Source organism: Arachis ipaensis, chromosome B09 (genome assembly GCF_000816755.2).
Source record: "Arachis ipaensis cultivar K30076 chromosome B09, Araip1.1, whole genome shotgun sequence".
Classification (NCBI taxonomy): Eukaryota; Viridiplantae; Streptophyta; class Magnoliopsida; order Fabales; family Fabaceae; genus Arachis; species Arachis ipaensis.
In genome coordinates, this window is record NC_029793.2 from 127,213,790 (window position 1) to 127,221,562 (window position 7,773).

Here is a 7,773-nt window from a genome sequence, read left to right on the forward strand (position 1 = left end):
TTGGTGAAATCAATTCTATCAAGCAGATTTTGGATAACGAATTCAAAATAAAAGATCTTGGTGATCTCAAGTACTTCTTGAAAATGGAAGTAACACGCTCCAACTTTGGAATTCACATTTCTTAGTGGAAGTACGCCATGGATCTTTTCAAGGATTTTGGTTATCTAGATTGCAAGCCTCTCTCTACTCCAGTTGATTTCAGAAACTCTCGAAGGATTCAGGTACTATTTTAACGGACAACACTACTTATAGATAACTCATCGGTCAACTCTTTTACCTCACAAATACTAGATCCGATATCTCCTATGTTGTGGGATGTTTGAGCCAGTTTTTGGACTGAGCAACTACCTCTCAACTGCAAGCTACTTTTTGCATGCTCCAATACTTAAAAGGCAGACCTACAACTAATCTATTCTTCTCCTTTACTTCTGATCTGCATTTCACCGGATTTGCCGACGCTAACTGGGCTACTTGTGCCGATACTCGTCATTCCATTTTCGGTTATTGCTTCATGCTTGAAAACTCTCTTATTAGCTGGAAGAGTAAGAAGCAAACCGTTGTTGCTATGTTCTTTGCCAAATTTGAATACAGGTCTCTTGCTGTTGTTACTTGGAAAGTTAGATGGTTGTCTTTCTTAATGGATTTTATTATGATAACCAATTAGTCATTCACATTACCAATAATCTACTCATCCCACATTATTCGTGAAAAATATTTGTCTGGTCTCATTTCATCTTATGCTGATTCACTCCAAGGACTAACTTGCTAATTTTCTTACTAAAGTTCTGCCTCCAGATCTTTTTTCTACTAATATTTTCAAGTTAGGATTGTTAGATTTATATAATTCTAACTCGGGAGGTGTTACTTAGATTATTTTTCATTAGCAATAGATATAAGCTCAATTATAATTAGTTAGTCACCTTAGTATATGCCAATTAGAATAGAAATTAGTTTAGCTTCTAATTATCAATGCATGACTATAGTGGGAGTGCATAAAGAGTACATAAAATTAACCATTTAATAAACACTTTTTTTTAGTTTTTTATTTTGAAAAATTTAAAAAAAAAAAAGAAAAGAGCTAACTTTTTTTCTCTCTCAACTTTCACTTTTCCTCTTCTTTTTGGTCTATCAAACTTTCAACATCACTGCTTGAATAGTAGGACATGAAATTTCTTCACATACCATATGATATCATATCAAATGAAATAACAATAAACTTGCAAGGTATGAAGTGTTACAAGAGCACTTTAATAGGGCATAGATGAACAATCGCGTTAGATACCATAAGTTATAATAGAATTAAATATGGGAAATATGTTAGTTTAAATAACTATCCAAGACCAACCTACTCAATTATAATTTCTATTGAGACAGCAGATTACTCGTGCATAGAAATTATTCTCGCACAGAAAATAATTTTGGAAAACCATCTTTCTAGCTTATGACGAATAGAAAGAATAACAAGAAGACATAATCATAATTCTTTATTGGAGTTGTTGGTACAAAAAATAGATTTTCACAAAAAGACGTTTCGACTGCCAATGATTTCGACTACAAAAGTAGAAATAGGTAAGCTAAAGTTGAAGAAAGATGGTGTAAAGAACACGAAGTCGAAAGGGAGTTATTGTCTTTCCTTGAACATCAAAACTTGTTACTCGACCTTCAAGTTGAGTGAAGAACATGGGTGCAAATTTGAAAAGCAAGCTGAAAAAAACATGGAACTTGAAGACCAAGAAAGACGTAGGTGTCAAAACTTGAAAGTTAAGGTTTTTCATAGTCAAGACAAAGTCATCTGATGAGAAAAATGAGAAAATAAGATCGTGGGTCAGATTCTCTATGGCAAGTCTATCTTCATAGTCTATAAATAGGAGAAACTCTAAAGATTTCTAAGACTTCAATCAATATCCCTAGATCATCACACCAAAATTCCGCAAAAATCTCCAATCTCTGTGACACAATGGAAGCCAATAAAGTGCAAGTGCATGTGAGTGTCTGAAATCTACTTTTATTTTCTTTTATTTTCTTTTTTCTCTTTCTTTTCATTTATTTGTTTTCTTTTTATTTATTTGCTTTACGTATTTTATTTGTACTTCTTTCTTTAAGCATTTTACTTTCTTTCAATTTCAAATTTTTTGCTTTCATTTATTTAAAGCTTTAATTTATTTTACGTATCTTCTTTTATTTTCTACAATTTGTCACCAGGAATTCGACGCCGTTCACTAATTCACTTCAACACTAATACTAAGTAATTCTTGTGTCGAGTTCACTCTTTTTCAGAGGAGTCGTTAGGGATGTCAATGGGGGCAGGGCGGGGGCGGGGGATGCCTCCCTGCTCCCCATCCCCACCCTCAGATTTGCTCCCCATCCCCGCTCCCATTCCCCACCGTGGGGGAATATTGCTCCCCATCCCCATTTCCCACGGGCCCCATTCCCCGCGGGGATCCCATTCCCCATCTACATAATAGTTCTAACTAATTATTAGTTTGCATATGAATAGAGCTGCAAGTATCTATCTTATACAAAAACTGCAAGATTTTATACAAAAAGTCTAAATGACACGATGGTGAGTTCTTTCGAAATAACGCAATGGGGGGATGCAACGACGAACCAAAGGACAAAGCAGTGGACAAGGTGGGAGACGCGGCAACAGAGAGGAGAGTGGACACAGCGGCAGTTACAAAAAGGAACGCTGCAAATAGAAATTACGACGCGGTAAGGGTGATGGCATGGTGAGGTGTGACGATGCGGTGAGAAGGGTGACGAGGGGGTGGCTGCAGAGAGGTTGGATGGAGTATGGACAACCTTAGGGATCTCTGAATTGAAGAAGGGTTATGCAAATAAAGATTAGGAGTTTTGGGTTTCTATATATATGTGTGTGTGAGAAATGACTAGAAAACATATATGAGAAATAAACTATTAAGGATAATTCAAGGAATTCATAAATTTCGGGAAATAGTGGAGACAGGGCGGGGATCCCCGCTCGGGTCCCCGCGCCTGCTTTAGGGGAATTTTGTCCCCCATCCCATCCCCGCAGGGAAAATTTCCCACAATCGGATCCCCATTCGGGGCAGTCCCAGCAGGGATCCCCGCGTCTCGGAGAATTTTGCCATCCCTAGGAGTCGTATCTGTTTTTCGAACTGAGATCTTGATACAAGATTGATTCGACACCCTGTCGAGGTTACTAAAAATCAAGTGAAACCGATTGGCATGTCCAGTGGGACGCTGGGTTAAATAACGTGTCAAAATTTGCATGCTATTATGTAGTGACAAATTAATAATGTCTGATAGAACTTTTATTTCAATGGATACATCAAATAATGATACTAGTGAAAATACAAGAAGCCCAGAAGTAGAGGCTGACCCGTCAAGTTGAAGGATGAACCTTGTGATCACAGAAGGAGTCCCTTCGACTGTACCCAGTACATGGCCTCCATATGGACTGCCTCCAAATTACTCTCCAACAATGGAGGACCCTAACATGGGATTTATAGGAGATACGACCACTACAAGGAATAACCCCTTGTATAACCCGACACCACTTCTAGGTTACCCTCTAATGGGTATACCAACTCACTATAACCATAATATGGCAAATTATAATGCTTATCAATATTTGATGAATAATCTCCCATATTTAAGGTCAGTGCCCATGTCCTTACAACCTAATGTAGTAATTTCAAATGTCGTTTTGACACAAGTCATAGGGCAACCCCAATAAGGTTGCCATTTGGTGGAGGACGTGCCTCCATATTTCCAGAGATGTCGAAACAAGTTCCTGTCGGAACAACGTCTTCTAATACGGTCGAATCTTTGGCTGTGTTTAGACAACAAATTGAGGATAGCCATCATGATTTGGTCAATATTCTTACACAACAGATGGTTATAGTTTTAAATTCTATAATGGAAAATAATAATGCAAGGATAGAACATATAGCTCGACGTGTCGATGATATTGCAGGAGCAGTTAATCGACTGTTTGCACCTCCAATAGAAGTATCCACGCAAACAATCTTCAAGTAATTATAAATAGAGAAGATGATCCAAATAGGGTTTTAAACGATGCTAGAGCAAACAATACTGCTCAACCTTATGGTCAGAATATAACCCAAGCTGTCAAATAGATTTTGAATAGAGTAGGGTTAAATATCGGGGATGACAACCCTTTTTTATTTCTCCCTTTCTAGATTATGTTTTGTAAGCTGAACTCTCTAGGGGAGTCAAAACTCCTAAATCCCTCACTAAGTTTGCAGGAGAAAGTGGAGAATCGACAGTCGAGCATATAGCTCTATATACAGTCGAAATAGGTGAGCTGGCAAACAATGAATCTTTGAAAATGAGATATTTTCTCTCTTATTTGACAAAGAATGCATTCATATGGTTTTCAAACTTGCAACCTAACTCAATCCATAGTTGAGTTCAGTTAGAAAGAAGCTTTTGTGATCAATTTTTTAGAGGTAAAATGAAAGTAACTTTGTCTGATTTATTCACAGTCAGAAGGAAAAAATCTGAGTCGATCGTTGACTATCTTATTCGATTCAAGAATATGAGAAACAAATATTTTACTCCTATTCCTAAACCTGAAGTAGTCAAAATGGCCATCAATTGTCTCGACTTCAATATTCGAAAGAAATTAGTGAATCAACAATTCCTAGACTTAGCTCAGTTAGCTGATAAAGTTTAACAAATTGAAAAGTTGAATAAAGAAAAAAGAAGAACCTGAGTCGAGGAAAAGAAAATCTTTATTTAATAAAAAAGGTAAATTATGTTGATTGTATTAGTGAAGAAGAGTCGAACAATGAGTCTATCTTTGCTATAGAATTAAAAGATGGACCACATATGTGTGTCGATCTCTTAATTCAGTAAAAGACAAAACTCCTTTGACAGGAGTAAAAAGCTATTCTTTCAACTTGACAAAAGCTGAACAAATTTTCGACATATTATTGAAAGATATACAGCTTGTATTCCTTAAAGGGAAAAGAATGCCTTCTGTTCCTAAAATTATAAATGAAAGGTTTTGTAAATTTCATCAAGACTCTGGTCATTATACTAATAATTGTGTATGTTTCAGGGACTCGATACAAAAGAAAATTGATGATGGTCGATTAAAGTTTGTAGAGAAACCTGAGATGAAAGTGGACTCTGATCCTTTCCAGGTGACATCAAACTTTGCAGAAATAAAGAAATTAACTTTTTCAATTAATATGGCCTTTGTCGAGCCTACAGGAAAAAATGATTAGTTTGAACTCGACATATTTAAAACAGAAAGGCCCATCTATCCAAAGGCAGGAGAGAACATGTTGGAGTTTTTGCTAAGGCAAAGAGAAGAGGAAGGAGATGTTGCTATTTCTCCTAGATGCAGTGCTTTGTTCGACACCTCAACTTCTAAGGCTTTTGACTCATTCAAAAAGAGTCGAGAATGCGTTTATCAAGAAGAGCTGAGGCAAGCTCGACTGAAATAAGGAAGTAAGGGTTAAGACCTTACAAATGCTCCTGTTAGGCAACAGATGCGTACGATGGTCACGGTGGATCAGAAACCCCATGGGATATTGGTGCGGAATTCGAATGTCCACAAACTAACCAGCAAGTACAACGGGTCGTACCAAGTAATACCTCAGGTGAGTGAGTGTCGATCCCATGAGGATTGATGGACTAAGAAAAAATGGTTGAGTGATTCACTTAGTCAGACAAGCAGAAAATTGTGTTTTGAAATTTCAATTGCATTAACCAATAAATTAGGAGATTAGAAGGTAAACAGTAAATTTGGTATGAAAGCTATATGGGAGATAGTTAAGATTTTAGAGTTGTTCACTTTTCAAATTTCTATTTCTTATCAACTATTTTAATCTTGCAAGATTCAATTCATGACAAACTGTAATTGACTAAACCTTAATTCCTTAGTGATTTAGTCTCATCTAACCTAGTTAATCGCCAATTTCTTGGCCACTTAATTTCGATTAGAGGTTCAAGTCCAATTCTAGTTTATTAGCCACAAAAATCCTAATTAGTCAAATATAAAATAATTCTATGTCACGTATCCCATTAAGTCCAAGCAATTAGTGTTCAGGAGGAATTACTTTCAAGCTTTTGACCAAGTAAATTATTTTTCCAAGATTTAACAAGAACTCAAGTAGAAAAAGGTTTATCTTCCAATATACCCTAATCCTTAAGATCGATGAAGAATGAAAATAAATCCTTAAAATTTAAATCAGTACATTAATTAAAATAAAATAGCAATAATATTAATCCATAAAAACTTAATGGTTGCTTGGAGATTTAATGGTTGCTTATAATTGCTTAGCAATGGAAACTTGTTGCTACTTTCCTTCATTTATATTCATTTCTTCTCTGCCAACAAACTCAAAATATAAATTCATTCTTTTGCTATCAGAATTGTATACAAGGCCTATTATGTTTGCTATCAGAATTGTATACAAGGCCTATTAGTACTGCTCTTATTACGCATTCTGATTTTCATTGAATGAATTAAGACTTAATCAGTATTTCACATTCTCTCATCTACTTAGTTTCCTTTCTTCTTCACCTTCTTTATCAGAGAGTTTCTATTACCTACACCTTCTCATTTAATATTAATATCCACCAATTGTTATAATTACAGAACTGGTGCTGTTTGTTAAGAAACAGTTTTGAAACATGTTATTGCTTGTATTGTGAACAACCCTATAAACCACAGTGAGAAACTCTAGGTTCAAGTATTTTTGGGGACGTATAACATTACCCCATGTATTTAGCTAAGAAGTATTCTGAGAGATATTTGTCAAGAGAAGTAGAAAGTTTTTAGTTTTTTAATGTAGGATAAAGTATATTTTTTGTCTCTGAAGTTTGAAAAAAGTTTTAAAAATATCCTTAAATTTTATTTTGTTTCAATTTTGTTCCAAAAGTTTTTGATTTACATCAAATATACCCTCAACGGCTAAATTTTCAAAAAATTTAAGACCAATCTTGAATAATGCATGAAAATTATGCTTGATTATTTGCTTGTGTTGAGGGTTATTCTTATGAAATTGTTGTTGAATTGGTCTTAAAATTTTTGAAAAATTAGCCGCCAGGAGTATATTTGATACAAGTAAAAAACTTTTGGGATAAAATTGAAACAAAATAAAACTTAGGGGTATTTTTAAAATTTTTGTCAAATTTTAAGGATAAAAAATATACTTTAGCCTTTATGTATTATCAATTCATTCAAAACAAAAAAATTATTCAAGACAGATGTTGCAAGTCTTATTTAAATATGTTATTTATAGTTCTAGTTCAATTAAAATTTGAATTTAGCTAAAAAAATATTTGAAAATATAAAAATTTATCTTTTAAACAATTTTCAATAAATCATGTTCTTAACAAGTAATTTTAGCAACACCTTTCAAATAACGGAATAAGTGTTAAAAGAATAAAGATAAAGAGAAAAACTATATTCTTTAAACTTTAACGAGTTGAGTTAATTTTCAACAAATTGGATGACTTTTTCTTCGGAAAAAGAAATTATAACATTGTAACCTTGACATTTAGGTCCTACTATTAGAAGCTCTCAACTAATGTAACTCAATTTGACAGGTTTCTTGAAAGGAGAAGGAGTGGCCATCTTGAAGAAAAAGTTATTTGAAGACTTCTGATTGAAATATAAAGTCATCTGAAAATCTTAAGCAATAGCTAATGGTTCATATTTTAGTGCTGTCACATCTTTTAATTTGCTAATTTGTAATTTGGCATTTCAGTGCAACAATAATGAGCAGGTTGAGGAGATTGTCAAGTAGTGAG